The sequence below is a fragment of the Dasypus novemcinctus genome, unplaced genomic scaffold (genome assembly GCF_030445035.2).
Source record: "Dasypus novemcinctus isolate mDasNov1 unplaced genomic scaffold, mDasNov1.1.hap2 scaffold_503, whole genome shotgun sequence".
Taxonomy (NCBI): domain Eukaryota; kingdom Metazoa; phylum Chordata; class Mammalia; order Cingulata; family Dasypodidae; genus Dasypus; species Dasypus novemcinctus.
Genome location: NW_026688467.1, coordinates 8,024 through 26,543, shown reverse-complemented (window position 1 = coordinate 26,543; position 18,520 = coordinate 8,024). Strand labels below are relative to the sequence as shown.

The window sequence follows — 18,520 nt, the reverse complement described above, 5'->3', positions numbered from 1 at the left end:
AGCTCGTGAGCCTCTCTTTGCCCACTGCGTTGGTGAGGCCACCTCCACCACACACTCTGAAGGGCAGTGGTGCCTTCCTGTGGCTGAGGAGCTCTTCCTACAAGGTGCTCATCTCTGGAAATTCCTTCTGCAGCAATTGCCTTGGGTCTCTTGGCTCCATTCTCTTGTCAAATTTAAGGGTTCTTGAACCTGACCAGCTTCAGTTCCAAAGCCTCACTATAACACAGGACCAAGCAAATACCTGCCTTGGATGTCAGAGGCACCTCACCTGTAATGTGCGCACTGTCCACCAACACACTGTCGCCCTATGGGCAAAAGATACAAGAAGAGCCTTACGGCTGCCAACGAGAGGAGCCCTGAGAGAGGCTGGGCTATGCTGACCCTACCAGGGACCCTATCGCAAGAGGGGGGACTGAGCTCCTAGGGACTAGCTCCTGGGAACTAGCCAACTGGAGTCAGAGGACCGCCCAGAGGGCTCCTGCAGCTCCTTCTATCTTTTGGTCCTCAACATTCTACTTCTTAGAGATACAAATGCCTCGACAGAGCTTACGGTGGGGCATACGAGCCCAGTGTGTGTTTTGCCAGCAATCCCATCTTAATAAAAATGTTGTCACATTTTCCTAATCATGCTTTGTTGACACCACTCATGCTGTTCTTCAAATAACATTTTCTATTTAAAACTTACGCAGGGAGGCACCTTTTTTTCCTTCTTGCCACTCGGATTTTCCAATTGTGGTGATTTTTCATAGCAACTGCTTATGCTCTGGAACAGTCATTTATTTTTAGGATTCCTTTGAGCATCCCATTGCTTTTCTCCTTTGGTGCACTCTCCGTGAAGGTTTCATCTCTGCCAAAATCATGGTTGAGGAATTTTTTGTTGTGTTTTGATCGTTGTATGGGTGAATTTCTATTTTGCTGGGCTGAAGTATTTTACTTTCTTATTTTTATTTTTGGTCTGATAAAATGGGAGGTTTAATGGACAGCTATTTCCTAAGCAATTTCCTTTCTGTGTATATCAATTCTACTTTGAGCATAATAAATTGTATTGACCACAAGTATTCAGATAGATACAGCTGTTTTGAGGCCTTGCTGCCCTCAGAAATGGGCCCCAGGAGTTCCCCATGAATTTGCACCAAGCAGAGGATAAGGCGAAATGTTTGGTCTGTGATTCACAACTTTACTTCCAATGTTGCCACTTCATGAAGCACACTGTAAAGAGATGGCCCTCCCTCAGGGTATGTCACTCGCACTTTAAGGAAAAGCCTGGTCCAGGTCTGAAGGAGGAGAGAACGTGAGGACCAGCTTCTGAGCCACGGCCCAGAACACTGGAGTGTGGGAAACTGAAGAACACCTGACATCGTGCATGGACACCAGGAAGTAACACGACACGGCAAAGCCCGGGGAGGAAAACGCACGTGGAAATCAAACAGATCTCAAAGAAAAGACGGAAATCTCTTCTCTTCATGTTTCAAAAAAGAATTCCAGAGGTCAAAGGAACCAAGTGCAGGTGCAAATGTATATAAAAATAATGAGCCGTGCTCGTAACAAACAAGGAGAGCCACATTCAGTTATCTTTCACATACGTCTAATCTCAGGCCAAGGGCAAGAAATGTCCGCTGTGCTTTAAAAGGTCTAGAATAGAAAAATCAACACCCAAATCTTTCCTAATTCCAAATGGCTTTTTGTCACTAGATGACTAACAATGTCGGTGGGGTCAGGTTTATTACATTCGCACTGAGCTAGTACCAGGCAGTATATAAAACTGTTGTCTTAGGATTTCTCCAGTCCCTACATGTGGCTGTGTTAGAAGCATTTCCCCAACTAAGCCCAGCTGCTTTCACCCTGCAGGCCTCTGCTACTTGCTTAGAGAGGATCCCACCAGCCCTCCACCAACGAAGCTGTGTCAAATCATCCCCTATTGCTCATCAGACTCACCGCTCCACCATTCAAAAAACAGAAGGCATAAAGGTGAATACGAACATAAGAAAGTCACTCACATCTGCTCCTGCAGCCTTTCCATGTAGTCTCTGAAGTCCTGGGCGTCCCCCAGCCCCATGTCCTGGCAGACCCACTTAATGCTGTCATCGCTGTCGAACAGGATGGAGTTGGTGTACGGGCCGCCGTCCTCCGGGAGAATGGTGGTGTAGGAAGTAAACTTGACTCTCTTCCTCTTGGGGCCTGAAGGGTTTATTGGGTCAGTCTTCATTTCCTTCTCGTAGACATAGTCAGGAGGTCTGAGGAGCTGGCTGTGGAAAGTCTTCTGGGAGCTGCCGTTGAGAAGGAAGTTCCTCTCCCCGAGCTGCAGCCCCCTGTCTATCATGGTCGTGCACTCCTCCGACGGGAGCGTGATGTCAACGGGGTTCTCCAGAAGCTCCACCTCGTTCCCCAGCCAGACCCAGTCGTGGGAGTGGGGGATGTTGCCCTGCTCGCTCACGGCAAACCTTTTGTGTCTGTACTTCCAAGCAAACGCCACGCAGTTGATCAAGAAGACGAGAATGGCCAGGCAGAAGATGCAGAGCAGGGCGTACATGCCGATCTCCAGGTCAGTTAGCCCCCTGGAGGTCACCGTCAGGTCACCAGGACTGTTGGGCTCGGGTAACTTCCCGCGCGTGGGGAAGCTTGTGAAGGCATCTGGACCACCGCTCTTGAGTAGCTTCTTCTTCTTTCCCTCCATGGGAGACCGCGGCGTTGTGCTTTTGTTGGCACCTTCCCCTTGGCCAACAGATGCGCCATGTTGGAACCACTCCTGAACTGCCCTCTCCTGGTTTCCTTCTCACTCTATGGAGTTACTGAGATGGCCTTTATACTCCCAATCTGTGCCCTCGATGTCGTTGGTGCCTCCTTGGTGCTCACCCACACTTGGTTCAAATTTGACCTTGACATGTCCTTTACCACAGCAAGAACACTCTTCCTCTTGGTCTTCTGACAAGGTTCACTGATCATAAGTTCTAACTTAATCAAGGGCCCTTGCCCTTCCCCCTCTGCAACCACGATCGGCCATTTGGACTGAAGGTTTGGCTGGACAGACACCACCATTTCATCCAATGACGAGACAGTGATTGAAAAATCCTTGGGATCATAAATGTCTAAAGGTGTTGCTGAACCATCACTGAACAAGATCCAAGAACTGACTATTGCTTCCTAAGAAAAATGAAACCAAAGCATTATGTTATAATCAGGTTCCTTCATGTTTGCAAACAAAAATATGACTTCCCATACATTATTCTTTAAATTTACAAACTGAGAAAAATAAACTATGTTTTATAATCTTGAACAAATTTGGCCTGCCTTGAATTGGCATCAATAATGTACTTTAGCCCCACTGGTATATAAGGAATAAAAAATATACTTCAATGAATACAGTACAATGTCTATTAATTTATTGCATGCCATACAACAGAATTTGACTTTGACCTTTCCAAAAACATTTGAAAGATCAGGCAATTTATCTGAATCAATTTCAGGTACAACTACTCAGGCTACTGTTTAGGACAGCATCGCACTGAACATTCTCTACTAGGAAGCCAATGCACTGGCTGGAGTACCTGTGGAAAGCAGCACTATGAGACTGAACTGCTTGAAAGACATGGCATCCCTGGCATCTTTATAAGTGACTCGCTGAAAGTTTAAAGATGGAGGAGAAATTTAGAGTTGACAATAATTTCAGTAAACAATAGCAATTTGGTGCCTATTAGCCATGCTTGTTTGGGCAGCTCGAACAGTTTCCAAGTACCAGAAAACACCTGCTTTGGGGAAAGTGAAAACACGAGATCCCTTGTGCACAGTCTAGCAGCAGCCCACACCTAGCACAGGGAAGCCCACTGGAAAGCAAATGGCATATGGCAGGTGGTTCATGTGCAAAGGTGTAAAACAAGGAAATGCATCCAAGCCACCGAGTTCTTTTCTCAGAAACAAGACACAATGGATAAGAAGCGGGAAGAAGCTTCAGGAATCACCAGTCCTCGCTGCAAGTACTGCAGGGATCCTCTCTGCAGGGTGTGGTAAGGGAGAGAATGTCATTTCCACTGACCAGGGACACAGGGCCCCTGGCCGCTCACCTGCTGGGGGGCTTGAAGAATATCCTGCGCAGTTGCTGTGGAGACGATGGCTCTTCTGTCTGCTCTGTGTGGCTGCAGGGAAAGAGACAAGCCAGCCACGAGCTGCATGCCCAGGTCTGTGATGGTGACACGGTCATCCAGGACAACCACTGTCTTCTCAGCCAGGATGGAGTCAGAGAGAGGCGAGAGAACCTTCGAAAGCAAGCGGGAAAGCTCGTGTGTCCTCTCCCTGCAGCCACTTTAAACTCCTTAACTGACATCTCCCTCAGTGTGTTCTCCCAGCTCTCTGCTCAGTGAACGTGCTCACGGGAATGGCTTAGGCATGTGCTATGCTATTGTTGAGTTACATCTACCCACTGAAGAAGGAGTTTTACCAAGTCCACCCTGGTCTTGTCTTTTCCTTGTTTCATGTGATAATAGCAGTAGTATATTCTCTGGTAAAAGTTAAATGCCCATGTGGGTACTGGGCACTCAAAGAGTAACATTTGCCCAATAAATACTTATACTTTGAAAGTAACAGAAATGTGGTAAACCTGAAACAGGCTCAGCCATCTTCCCCTGCTCACATGCCTTCTGACGGGCAGCTGTGTGGTCGTCACGGAAATATAACGATGACTGCGTGGGCCGTGGTGACGTCAATGGGGAAACCAGTTAAACAAGGCAGGAAGGGACCCGTGATGTCCTGAAGAGCCGGCCCTCCTAATTAACCATCTAATTTGCAACCAGTGGTGACTGAAACCTGGAGAAAAGCACGTGCTAGGTAGAATTTCTAGAACGGCCCCCAAGGGCGACCTGCCCTGGTCTTGGAGCCTGTGCCTAGAGAGATTACTCCTGTGATTACGTTCTGTTAAAAGGCACAGGTGATCTTAAGGTATGGGTCCAATGTAATCATGTGAGCCCTTAGAAGCAGAGCCCCCTCCCTGGCTGATGGCAGATGGGGCAGTCAGGCAGGTTCAAAGCATGGGACAGAGTCTGGACACCATGGCTGATGATGGGGGCAGATGAGCCAGGGTGCAGGAGCCCCTGGGAACAGAGAATGGTCCTTGGCTGACATCCTGAAAGGAAACAGGGCCCTCCCATGAGGAACTGAATTCTGCTCACAACCTAAACTGGAGAATAGTCTGGATAGCTCTTCTTCGAAGCCCCCGCTTGCAAATCTGCCCAACTGCCACCTCTATTCCAGCCCTGGGAGACCCTGAGCGGAGGTGCCATGGAGCTCACTCAGCCTTCTTCCTGACGTGTGGAACTCTGGGCTAATGACAGGTACTCTTTTAAAGTGCTAAGTTCGTGGTAACTTGTGACACAGCAATAGAAAATTAATACATAATAAAACACTTATGGGGAAGCGGATTTGGCCCAACAGATAGGGCATCCACCTACCACATGGGAGGTCCGCAGTTCAAACCCCAGGCCTCCTTGACCTGTGTGGAGCTGGCCCATGCACAATGCTGATGCATGCAAGGAGTGCTGTGCCACACAGGGGTGTCCCCCGTGTAGGGGAGCCCCACATGCAAGGGGTGTGTCCCATAAGGAGAGCTGCCCAGCGCAAAAGAAAGTGCAGCCTGCCCAAGAATGGCAGCACACACAAGGAGAGCTGACGTAGCAAGATGATGGAACGAAAAAGAGACACTGATTCCCGGTGCCACTGACAAGAATACAAGTGGACACAAAAGAACACAAAGCAAATGGACACAGAGAACAGACAACTGGGGAGGGGAGACAAATATATACAAAATAAATCTTAAAAAAAAAACTTATCATCCAGCTTTGTCAAAAATGAACTTATTTGCAAAATTCAAAATGTGACTTAATTAACGTGAACAGGAATATTTTTAATTTGGAGGAAAAGATTATGTTGCGACATTTCTGCATAATTATCCTGTCAAAATTGGCTAGAAAAAATAGTTTTACTATAATTATGAAATAGAAAGCACTTAACTATGGATGTTTTTATATTTAGTGCAAATACATTGTTTTTAAACTTTTTTATCCACTGTTCAAAGTATAACAGCTAAATGGTTAAACTTCAAGGATAGAAAAAAACTAGGTCTCATAGGTTCCACAGCCTTCCATTTGTGATATGAAGAAAGTAGAGTATCATATGGGGGAAACAATTGCTTACAATGTGTGTTTAATTTCATTTTCACTGGTAAAAGAAATTAGATATCTCAATTCTCCCTAAAATGCAAAAATCATTTTGAGCTTAGATTATCAGCCTCAATGAGCACTGCTGCTCCTCCTGCTCCTCTCCTGATCCCCTCGCACACATGCCGGTTGCACGCATGCACCTGGCACACCCACATGCACACCGCCCGCACAACAGCATCCTTGCAGGTGCCCTCGTGCCGCCTGGCACCAGGGGCAGCAGCAGCAGGAGGGGCCCGGCTGTACCTGCACCGTGGTTATCCCCGGCTCTCGCCCCACCAGGGTCCGGCCATCCTCCAGCTTAGCAATTCTCGGCTCCTCCACTTTCATGAACTCGGTCACGAGGCTGGTGATGTCCAGCTGCCAGTCGGGCCCCAGCATGTAGGTGAGCTGCCCTAACTCGGGCGACTCGGCCACGAACTGGGTCAGGACACGGACTGTGGCGTGCTGGTACTGCAGGGAGCAGCCTCTCCCTCTCTTCTCCTCGTCGTCCTCGTCCTCGCTTTCCCGGGTGGGCCTGGAAGCAAACGCGCCAAAAAGAATCAGCCCTGCCACTGCCCAGTTTCACACCCTCATTTTTCAGCTTCACGCGACACACGGAAAGCAATGAAACGGCCCTTGTGCCTGCCCGACCTGCTGGCCCGTGGTTTCACCGCCCGTCTGTCCGAAGTTCCTCTTGGGGATCGCTGTGCGCCTCGGGGGCTGCTAGCAGCCTGGGCCATGGGAGCCGGGAGCAGGCCTGCAGAGGACCCGGGCCAGGAAGGCAGGAGGGCCAGCACCGGCAGGCAGAGGCCCTGCCCTTGCCCTCTGGGTCCTGCAGGTTTGTCATTCTAAAATAATTCCCTGCGGGTGACAGAGGCAGAACCTTGGGCCTGAGGGGAGGGTGACTCTGCCTGGAGGACTGTCTGCTGGCCTTTTTTTTTTCTTTCCATTTTTTTTTAAAAGATACATATATCACACAAAATGTTACATTAAAAAATATAAGAGGTTCCCATACAACCCACTCCCCACCCTACCCCCTTATTTCAGCAACTTCTTTCATTAGTGTGGTACATCCACTGCATTTGATGAGTACATTTTGGAGCACGGCTACATAGCATGGATTATAGTTTACGTTGGAGTTGACACTCTCCCCCAGTCCATTCAGTGGGTTACAGCAGGATATATTCTGTCCAGCATCTGTCCCTGCAACATCATGGAGGACACCTCCAAGTCCTGAAAATGCCCCCATATCACAACTTTTTCCCTCTCCTGGCCCTCAGGAACTCCCGTGACCACTGTCTCCACATCAATGCTACAATTTCTTCCATTGCTAGAGTCACAGTAGTTCTATAGTAGAATACCAGCAAGTCCACTCTAATCCTTATTTCATTCCTCCATCCTGAGCACCCTGGGGTGGTGATGTCCCCTCCACCTCTAAGTCGAGAGGGGGCTCAGATCCCACGGCTGATGATGGGATTCTCCTGCTTGCAGCTGTAGACGCTCTCCGTTCCCTGGTGCGGTGGTTGACCATCCTCACCTCCCTGTCAGCTGACCTGGGTAAGTCAACGAACTGGAGAGTAGGTGCTGCAGCTCTGCGGAGGCTCAGGGCCCCCTGGCACACACGCCTCCCTGCGTGGCCTCCACTCAGGCACCCCACCCCTCACCTCACGAATGAAAATAACCACTTGCCTGAGGATCCAACAGGCCCAGGCGTGAGGGCAGCGGGGAAGGGCCCCTGGGAATTCCCTCAAAGCCGGCCCTTGAATCCCAGCTGGGCCGCTTTCAGGTCCAGCCTCCTCCTGGGCTGGGGCGCTCCACATCTGGCAGAGAAGGCCCCTCGGAGCTCACGGTCCTGAAGGCGGCAGGGCACCTCTCCCCTCCCACCTCCCTGCTCTCCCCTGAAATCCCTGCTGGAGGCGCGAAGCTGCTGCGAGGCAGGCTGCCTGGGATGAGCAGGGCGCCTCCACTGCCCCGCCCGCTTCTCCTTCCCCCCTGAGCACACCAGCCTGGCCCACCCAGCCGAGGCCCTCCCCTGAGGCCTGCTATCCACACCCCCCTGACATCCCATCTGCCTCCTCCCAAAACAGCCCCGCCCTGCGTGCTGTCCTGACCGGGCCTGGCGGGGGACTGCCGCCTCCCCGTGACCCTCCAGGGTGGGGAGCTGTGTCAGGGAAGGAGGGGCATGACTGACGTCTCCGTGTGAAGGCCCAGGCCCAAGGCTCTGGAATCCTGGGGGCTCACCACATGCGTGACATGAGGCATCTGACCTCCACAAGAGCCCCGAGGGGGCGGACGAGGAGGCCACCCCTGGGGTGCCTCCGCTGAAGTCAGCAGGAGTCGCCTGCTCAGGCAGGGCCCAGCCAGGCCGTCTGCACCCCCTGCTTGTTGTCTCCCACTTTATAGCTGACCCCCTTCGTTTCACATTAGCCATGAAATATGGTCCTGTGTTCACACGGAGAAAACCAGGCTCAGCGTGGTGAGGTGTGCAGCCTCCTCACGGGAAACTGCAGATTTGGGTCCGCTCCATCTGACTCCTTACACCCACTCTCTACAGCACGTCATCCCACCACCCTGAAAGTTCTGGGGACCACTGACCAATTGCTGTGTGGCTCTTTGCAGTTTTATCCCATGTAACCACCACCATAATCAAGATGCAGATCTGTTCCATTTCTCTCCACCACTCCCTCATCCTGCCCCTTCATATCGTCATTCCCCACTGTTAGCCCAGGGCAATCGCTTGTCTGTTTTCCATTTCTGTAATTTTGGTCTCTGCAGAATGTCAGAGTAAATGGAATTATATGGGATGTCACCTTTTGAAGCTAACATTTTTCCCTCAGCATAATTCCCTGGAGCTCCATCCTAGATAGTTCCCTTAATAGTTCACTCGTTTCACTGCTGAGTCGTATCCCATCATTTAGCTTTCCACAGTTCCTCACTCATCCATCCACTGAAGGACATGTGGGTTGATTCCAGTGTGGGATATTACAGATAGAGCTGCCATGAACGTTTGTACACAAGTTTTTGAGTGAACGTAAGTTTTCATTTCTCTGGGATAAATGCGAAAGACTATATTTGAGGTAATGTATGGTAAGGGAATGTATAGTTTGAAAAGAAAACTGCCGAACTGTTTTCAGAAGGCTGTGCGATTTTACACTCCCCACAGCACGGATGAGTGACCCAGTTTCTCCATAGCCTTACCTCATTTGGAAACACCACTATTTTTCATTTCAGTCATTCTGATAGGTGTGTCGTGGTATCTTATTGCAGTTTTAATTTGTATTTCCCTAATGTCTACTGATGTTGAACACCTATTCATGTGCTTATTTGTGCTCTGCATATCATCTTCAGTAAAATGTCTGTCCATGTCTTGTGCACACTGTTGAATTGTTTACTGTTGAACTGTACAAGTTCTTTTAATATTCTATATGCAGTCCCTTGTAGTATATATGGTTTCCAAACATTTCCTCCCAGTGTACAAACTATTTTTTCCTCCTATTAACATAGTCTTTCTCAGAGGAAACGTTTACAGTTTTGATGAGGTCCAATTTATCATTTTCCCTCTCATGATTCAAGCTTATGGTATCAAATCTAAGAACTCTTTACCTAGCCCTATATCTGAAGATTTTCTCCTACATTTATTTCTAAAAGTTTTATTGTTTTGTGTTTTACATTTAAGTTTGTGGTCCTTTTGGCTGATTTTAGTATAAATGTGAACATGGTATACCTTGACGTACATTTAGATCTCTTTAGATTGCAATTTTCAACATACAGATCCTGTATGTTGTGTTACATTACTATATATTTCATTTTCTTTGGTGTAATTGCAAATGGTATTGTGTTTTTAATTTAGGTTCTCACATGTTCAATGTTACTATATAGAAAGGTCATTAATTTTTCTATGTTTTTCTTATATCTTGTTGCTTTGCTGAACTAACTTATTTGTTCTACCAGATATTTTTGGTAGATTTTCTACACAATCATATCATCTACAAAGAGAGACAGTTTTATTTCTTCTTTTATAGTCTGTATGCCTTTTATGACCTGTTCTTGCTTGAATGTGCTGGCTGCAACTTCCAGAACTACCCTGAATAAGTGTGAGAGTGGACACATCTTTGCCTTGATCCTAATCTTAGAGGGAAAGGATTCAGTCTTTCACCATTAAGTATGGTGTGAACTGTAGGTTTTTGTACATATTCTTTATCAAGTTAAAGAAACTCCCCCTATTACTAATTGACTGAAGTGTTTATTTCATGGAAAGGTGTTGAGTTCTTTCAAGTGATTTCTCTACATCAACTGATATAATTTTCTTCTTTAGCCTTTTGATAATGTGGATTACATTGATTTTCAAATGATGAACTAGTCTTGTGAATAAATCCTACTTGGTCATGCTGCATACTTCTTTTAATACATTACAGGATTCAATTTCCTAATTTTTGGGGGGAGTTTGTGTATCTGATTTCATGAGAGATACTAGTTTGTGGTTTTCTTTGGGGAAGAAGACCATGTTTGTTTGGTTTTGCTATCAGGATAATAGTCATTTCTTAAAATGTGTTTGGAATTATTTCCTCTTCTAATTTTTGGAAGAGACTGCAAAATTAGCATTAATTCTACTTTAAATGTCTGGTAAAATTCTCCACTGAAATAACTTGGGCCCCGGGGAGTTGTTTCTTGGGAACTTCTTAATTATGGAATCAATTTCTTTAATGGTTATAGGACTGTTCAGATAATCTATAGCACCCTGGTTAAGTGCTGGGAGTTTGTGGTTTTTGAGAAAATAGTCCATTTCTTCTAGAATTTCCTTATCCTTTAGTTGGCTGCTGGCTCTATATTGATAATCCATGTTTCATTCCTGATATTGATGACGCATGTTTTCTGTTTTTATCTTTGTCAGTCTTGCTAAAGGTTTATCAATTTCATTGATTGTTTCAAAGAACAAGCTTTTAGTTTCATTGATTTCTTATACTGTTTGTATATCTTCACTTTCTTTGATTTCTGCTCTTTTATTTCCTTCCTTGTGCTTGCTCTTGAAGTATGAACCTAAGATTACTGAAAAGAGGCCTTTCTTCTTTGCTAACAATGTAATTAATTTCTCTCAGCAGTGCTTTATATCTTTGCATAAAATTTTGTAATATACTTTAATTTTAATTCAATTCTATGTAATTTTTATTTCATTTAATATTTCTCTTTGACCATGAGTTATTTATAAATGTTGAATAACTTCCAAGTGTTTGGAGATTTACCTGTTATCTTTCTAATACTGAATTCTTGGTTGATTTCATTATGGTCAGAGAACATAATCTGTATGATTGCAACTCTGTTAATTTTTTCTAAGGATTTTTTTTACAATATAGCTCTTTCCATTCTTTTACTTTTGACCCACTCAAGTTTTGTTTGCAGGTAGTTTCTTGCTGACAGGATATACTTGTATCTTATTTATCATCCATTCTCAATCACTGACTTTTAATAGGTACATTGAGACCATTCGCATTTAAAGTCATCATGATATTTTACAGCTTAAGTCTGGTGTTTCACTGTTTTCTGTCTGTTGCTCCTTTGTTGGGTCCCTATTTGTCTTTTGTTGCCCTCCTGTGGGTTACTTGAACAACTTTTTAAATATTCTGCACAGCCTACTGATACCAATGTCTCACCACTAAGAGTGAAGTACACATACCTTACTTCCATTTAAGTCTTTTCATCATCCCCATTTATAAAACGTAATTGTTTCAAGTATCTCTTCTGTACAACTAAGTGTCATATCAGCTGGTGTTACCATTTTTGCTTCAACTATCAAATACTTAAGAAATTTGTGATAATTTATCATGTTTACTACTATTTTCACCCAGCTTTTATTATCCTTTCCTTTTTTAATGTCCAAACCTTCTCATTCTATCATTTTTTTTTAGTGAATTTTTTTAGAGAATTTCTTAAGGGTGGGTCTCTCAGAAACAAGTTCTCTTAGTGTTTTGTTTTGTTTTGTTTTTATTCTGAGAATGTCTCTATTTTCCCTTCATTTCAGAAGGATACTTTAGCCAGACACAGAATTCACCATTGATAGTTTTCTTTCAGTACTTGAAAAATGTTATGTAACTTGGTTACATGGTTTCAAGTGAGAAGTTTGCTTCATTCAAATCCCTATTGGTAATGCATCATTTCTATGAATGCCTTAAAGATTATTTTCATTTTAATTTTCAGAAATTTAATTATGATGTGTCTTGACATGGATTTCTTTGGGTTTATCCTTTGTGGCATTCCCTCAGCTTCTTGAATATGTAGGTTTATGCCTTTTCCATACTTGGAGAGTTTCCATCCATTATTCCTTCAAATACATTTTCAGTCCTACACTCTTTCTCCTCTCCTTCTGGGGTTCTAATAACAGAATTTTAGATCTTGTGCTATTGTCTTACAAATCCCTGATGATCTATTCATTTCTTTTGAGCCTATATTCTCTCTGTTGTTCATATTGAGTACATTCTATGGAAATGTTCTCAAATTCACTGATTTTTATCCTCTATTCTTGAGCTCATCCAGTAGGATTTTTTTAATTTTGGTTACTGTATTTTTCAGTTCTATAATTTACTATTGTTGTTTTTTTTAAATTCTACTTCTTTGCTGGCATTTTCTATTTTTTCATTTGTTCAAGGAGATTGGTATATACTCATGGAAGAATGTTTTTTATTCTGCCTAAAATCCTTTTAGATCATTCCAACATTTGGTTCATCTGGGAACTGGCATTGATTGACTCTTTTCTCAAATATTCTAGTTCTTGGTTTGCAAAATCATTTTAATTGTATTCTGAACATTTTGGATATTATATAGGAGATACAACAGCCTACTGAAATCCATTATAGCCACCAGTCACCTAGTTTAGGTTTAGCATGTAGATGCTGACCTAATTTTGTTGCTTTTGGTTTTAATTAAAATTTGGTTTTTAGAGTCCTTGTAGTACTGTTCTGCTTTGTTTCAAGCCCCAGGCACCATGCAGGCTCGTCAATTTCTGAAGGACTATATTTCCCTAGTGTGGCAGTTTGCATGGTTTATGAATTCCAAAAATAGATAATGGATTGTGTTTATAAACTGGTCTGTTCTTCTGGGCATATTAGATTGCAGTAGATTCAGAGGTTTCACTTCTACTTGATTAAATTATGACTAAGGCTTTGAATGGGCCACATCAATAGGATGGTCGAGTTCCTGCCCCATTGCTGGGTGGGGATGGACAGAGAAAACGACACGGCAGAAGAGAGAGTTTGAGTTTTGATGCTGGAGCCCCAGGAAATAAATACAGAGGGAAAGAACATAAAGGAAGAGAGACAACTCTGTATACACAGCAGAGTCCTGGGAAGAGAATGAGCCTGACAGCCTATAAGGCTGCAGCTGAGCCCAGAGAAAAACAAGCCCAGGGAACGAGACAGGTGAGATCAGAAGAAGCTGGGACCATGGAGCCTTAAGAGGAAGGGGAAGGCTGCACTGTTGCAGACATCGCCCGCCATCTTGCTCAAAACATGGCAAATGACTTTGGTGAGAAAGTACCTCTTATGGTACCTTGAGTTGGACTCTTTAGGGCCTGGTATCTGTAAGCTTCTGCCCCAAATATACACCCTTTATAAAACCCAACAGATTTCTGGTCCTTGGCATCAGCATCCCTTTGGCTGACTTATATACCTAGGACAGGCAGAAGGTTGGGAGATAATAGGCTTACGAGACAGTATCACCCACCTGGGTCTGCCTGGGTTCTAATGATAAGAATTTTAGATCTTGTGTTTCATCAGGTGAAAGTTATAAACCTTCAGGCATCAGCAAAGGATATGACAGCCAAATCACTGACTTTTCTTTCGAGCGTGCTTTCCTGACAGTGAATGCCTTAATTTCTACATCTTTTGCCATGTGGATAGGCTTAGAATTTCCAACATCATCAGGTCCTTGAATCTTTAAAAATTATCTCTCCTCTTGCATTTTACTAAAAGCAGCTACAAGAAACCAAGATGCACTTTCAAAACATTGCTTGGAAATCTCCCCAGCTAAACCTCAAACTTCATTTTCTTTTCACGGGACCACAGGACACAACTTCATTAAACATCCTGTCAGAACACAACAAGGGTCCACCTTCCTCCAGTTTCCACTAACATGGTTCCTCACTTCCTTCTGAACTCTTGGCATTGTTTTGGTTTTGTTTGTTGCTGTTGCTGTTTTCTAAGAAAAGCTGTAGTTTACAGAAAGATCATGCATAAAATAGAGTTCCCACATACCTGCTCCATCTACATTCCACATCAGTGTGGTACCTTTGTTACAGCTGATGAGAGAACAGCATTAAAATTGCAGAATTATCTTTAGCCATAGTTTGCATCAGGATTCACTGTATTGTATAGTCTTATGGTTGTTTTTTTAAATTTTTTATGTTCTAGCAACAACATACCACTTAAAATTTACCCTTTTAATGACATTCTTATATATAATTCAGTGATGGTAACTGCATCCACAATATTGTGTTACCATCATCACCATACATTACCAAAACTTCTGTCACCCCAAACAGAAACTCTGCACCTGTTAAGAATTAACTCCCCATTCCCGATCCCCACCTCAGCCCCTAATATTCTGTATTCTAGTTTCTGACTCTATGAATTTGCTCATTCAGAAACATTTTTAAAGTCTAAGTTTCTAGTAACAGCTAATTCACAATGATTTATGCTTTCTCTGAAACGATTTAGGATTTCTCTAAAATGCTGCTCACTTTGTTCTGCAGCCTGTTAAAGCAGCATCTTTAACACCCGCATTTCTGATCACTGTCTGTTCAAGGTGTTTGAGGCTTTTACTATCGTTCTTACAGCCTTAACCCACAGCCTGATGTCAAAGGCACTCTCTCACATTTAGGTGTTTGTTACAGCAGCACAACAGCACTAGGAAACAACGCATCTATCAGTTTTCTTTTGCAACATTTAAAAAATTACCACACATGTACTGGCTTAGAACAGTTCTATAGGTCAGAAAGCTGGGCAGTAACTGTGATGATTTCAGCACAATATTGTGAATGTAAATTAATACCACTGAACAACTTGAAATGCCACTTGAATGTGGCTAAAAATGGGAAATTTTGAGTTGTACATGTTACTATGATCAAAAAGTTTAGAAAACATAATAATAAAGGGGTCCAGAGAGGCTCAGTTGAGATCTCTGCATAGGGTCTCAAAAGGCAGAAATCACACTTTATGCAAAAATCCATGCAAAAATAGTTCAAAAACATAAATATAAGAGCTAGAACTATCATACCCCTAGAAGAAAAGGAGGTAAACATGTTCAAAACCTTGCATTAGGCAATGGTTTCTTAGGCTTCATACCTAGGGCACAGACAGCAAAGAAAATATAGATAAATGAGACCTCGTCAAAATAATTTTTTGTGCATCAAAGGATTTTATCCTGAAAGCAAAACGACAAACTACACAATGGGAGAAAATATTTGGAAACCACATATCTGATAAAGGTTTAATATCCAGAATATATAAAGAAATCATTCAACTTAACAACAAAAAGACAACCAACCCAGTTAAAATATGGACAAAACAACTTGAATAGACATTTCTCCAAAGAGGATTTACAAATGGCTAGAAAATGCATGAAAAGATGCTCAACATCATTAACCACCAGGGAAATACAAATCAAAACCACAATGAGATACTATTTTACACCCATTAGAATGGCTATTTTTTTTTTAATTGAAAATTTCAAGTGTTAGAGAGGATGCAGAGAAATAGGAACACTCATTCTTTGCTGGTGGCAATGTACAATGGTGGAACAATTGTGGAAAACAGTTTGGCAGTTCCTCAGAAAGCTAAGTATAGAACTACCATATGATCTGGCAATCCCACTACTAGGTATATACCCAAAAGAATTGAATGCAGAGACTCAAACAGATATTTGCACACTGATCTTTACAGCAGCATTATTCACAATTACCAAAAGATGGAAGCGAACCAAGTGTCTATCATCCAATGAATGGATAAATAAAATGTGGTAGATATACAATGGAATACTGTTCAGCCGTAGAAAGAAATGAGTTCCTGATATATGCAATGACATGGATGAACCTTGAAGATATTATGTTGAGTGAAGTAAGCCAGACACAAAATGACAAATACTATATAATCTCATTGATTTGAAACAATTAGAATAAACAAACTTATATAGTCAGAACTAGAATATAGGTTACCAGGTGATGGGGTGGGGATAGGGAATGGGAAAGCAAGGCTTAATAGGAAGTTAAATACAGGGTTCCTGTCTGGAATGATGGAAATGTTTTAGTAATGGATGGTGGTGATGGGAGCACAGTATTGCAAATGTAATTAACAGCACTGAAATATTTATCTGAATGTGATTAAATGGGGAAATGTTAGATTGTATATATGGCAACAGAATAAAAATGTTTTAAGAATCCATAGAACTACTCTGCACAAACAGTGAACCCTAAACCATGGACTCTAGTTAATAGTATAATTATAAACATGCACTCTCGTCAATTGTAACAAATGTTCAAAACCAATGCAAGGAATTAATAATAGGGTGGTATATGGGTATCCTGTATTTATTCATGATTGTTCTGTAAGCCCACAACATCTCTAATAAAGAAAAAAATTTAAAAAAAAAAACCACTGGGAGTGTTTCCCTTTGGCATCATGGTGGAAAAAAAAAGGCTGAAATCAAGGTGCCGGCCTGGCTGTGCACTTACCTGGAGATGCCAGGGAAGAATCAGCTTCCAAGTTCATTCAGAGTGTTGGCAGAACTCAGTTTCTTATGGCTGTAGGCCTGAGGTTTCTGCTTCTGGCTGGGGGGCAGGCAGAGCCTGTGCTTAGCTCCTAACGACTGCCCTCATCCCACAGCACGTGGCCTCCTCCCTCTCCAATGCCAGCAAGGGCGAATCAAGTTAGTCTCTCACCTTGAATCTCTCTGACTTCCCTTTTTGCTGCCATCTGGAGAAGACCTTCTGTTTCTAATGAGTGCAAGAGTTGGGTCAGGCCCACCTGGAGAACTTTCAAGTCTCAAGTCTTAAAGGACCTGGGGTTTTAATCACACCTGTAAAAACCCCATCACAGCCATACCAGATTAGTGTTGACTGAACACCAGGGGAAGGAGCTCTCTGGGGCCCCTCATTGGAATTCTACCTATGACAATAGGTATCACTTCTAAGAATTCTTGGGAAAAACTATTCAGTAATATTATTTCCAATTTGTAGATAAGAAAACTGAGGTTAAGTAACTTGTCCAAGATCACACACTGTGAGCGGCAAAGCCAGGGTCAAAAGCCAGGCAGCCTTACTCGAAAGCCTGCATTCTTGACTATAAGACTGCACTCCATGGATGTGGTGTGACATTTACAAGCAGGGAACTGAGAATAACATTGGAATGAATAACGGAGAGATGAGGAATGAAGATGACTACATCCTGCTTGGAAGTGATTCTTGGGCATTATTTTACTTAATCCTAACCACTACACTATGGGGTAAATACTATTTTTAGTCTCATCATTTTCTCAGGCTAAAGTGCTAGTAAGGAGCCAGGTCAGGTCCATCTGACCCCAAGCCCGGTCTGCTGGTACCTGTGGACACTGCTTCCCCAAGGGCCGGCCCACCCCTCCCCACCACCAAGATCTGGCTCGATGGGGCAGCAGGCACACGACCTCTCCGAGAGCGCTTCTACTCTCGGCCTCCTACCTTCTGCTGGGGGCCACTGGGATCCTCCAGCCCTTGATCTGGCTCAGCTCCGGGTCCGAGATCTCAATCTGCAGAGGGAGTCTGGAGGCCCAGACGGTGACCTCTAACTGGGAGGTGAAGTGCTGGTGGGTGAAGTTCACAATCGTGTCCACTTTGCTCTTCATCTCCTTCCCATTCACAAAGACGGAATCACAGTTGTTGGAAACCTTTGGGGAAGGGGAGAGTCCTGAGATGCATCAGCAGGAAGAAGCCAAACAAAAAATCACAACAATGAGAGTTCATGAGCCACAAGAGCCTAGATTAACTAGACACCAAGACAACCAGAAGAATATGACTCATAGAGAAGCAATTTGTAGGTGCTAATTAGTGGCAGAGACTGATGAATAGACTCTTGAAAAGCCATTTTTTATTACTCATTGCTGACAAGACTATAAACATAATTTAATGGAGTTACATAACCTCTGTCACATTTTTTTGTGTTTTTTCTCCTTTACCTTAACTTTTTTGTGTACTCAACCCTCCAATAATCAAATCCCAGGTGCATCATATTTTATTCTTGTACCATATTTGAAGATACATTAAAGGTGGCCATATGTTACTAAAAAATTTCAATCTATGAAGAAGAGGACCCTTTCTG

The 18,520-nt window shown here is 43.6% G+C and overlaps 1 pseudogene; it reads right to left on the bottom strand.

Annotated features, from left to right (window-relative positions):
* Positions 1-1,993: 1,993 nt before the first annotated feature.
* LOC101441272 (transmembrane protein 132B-like) lies at positions 1,994-18,086 on the bottom strand (annotated as a pseudogene).
* Positions 18,087-18,520: the final 434 nt, after the last annotated feature.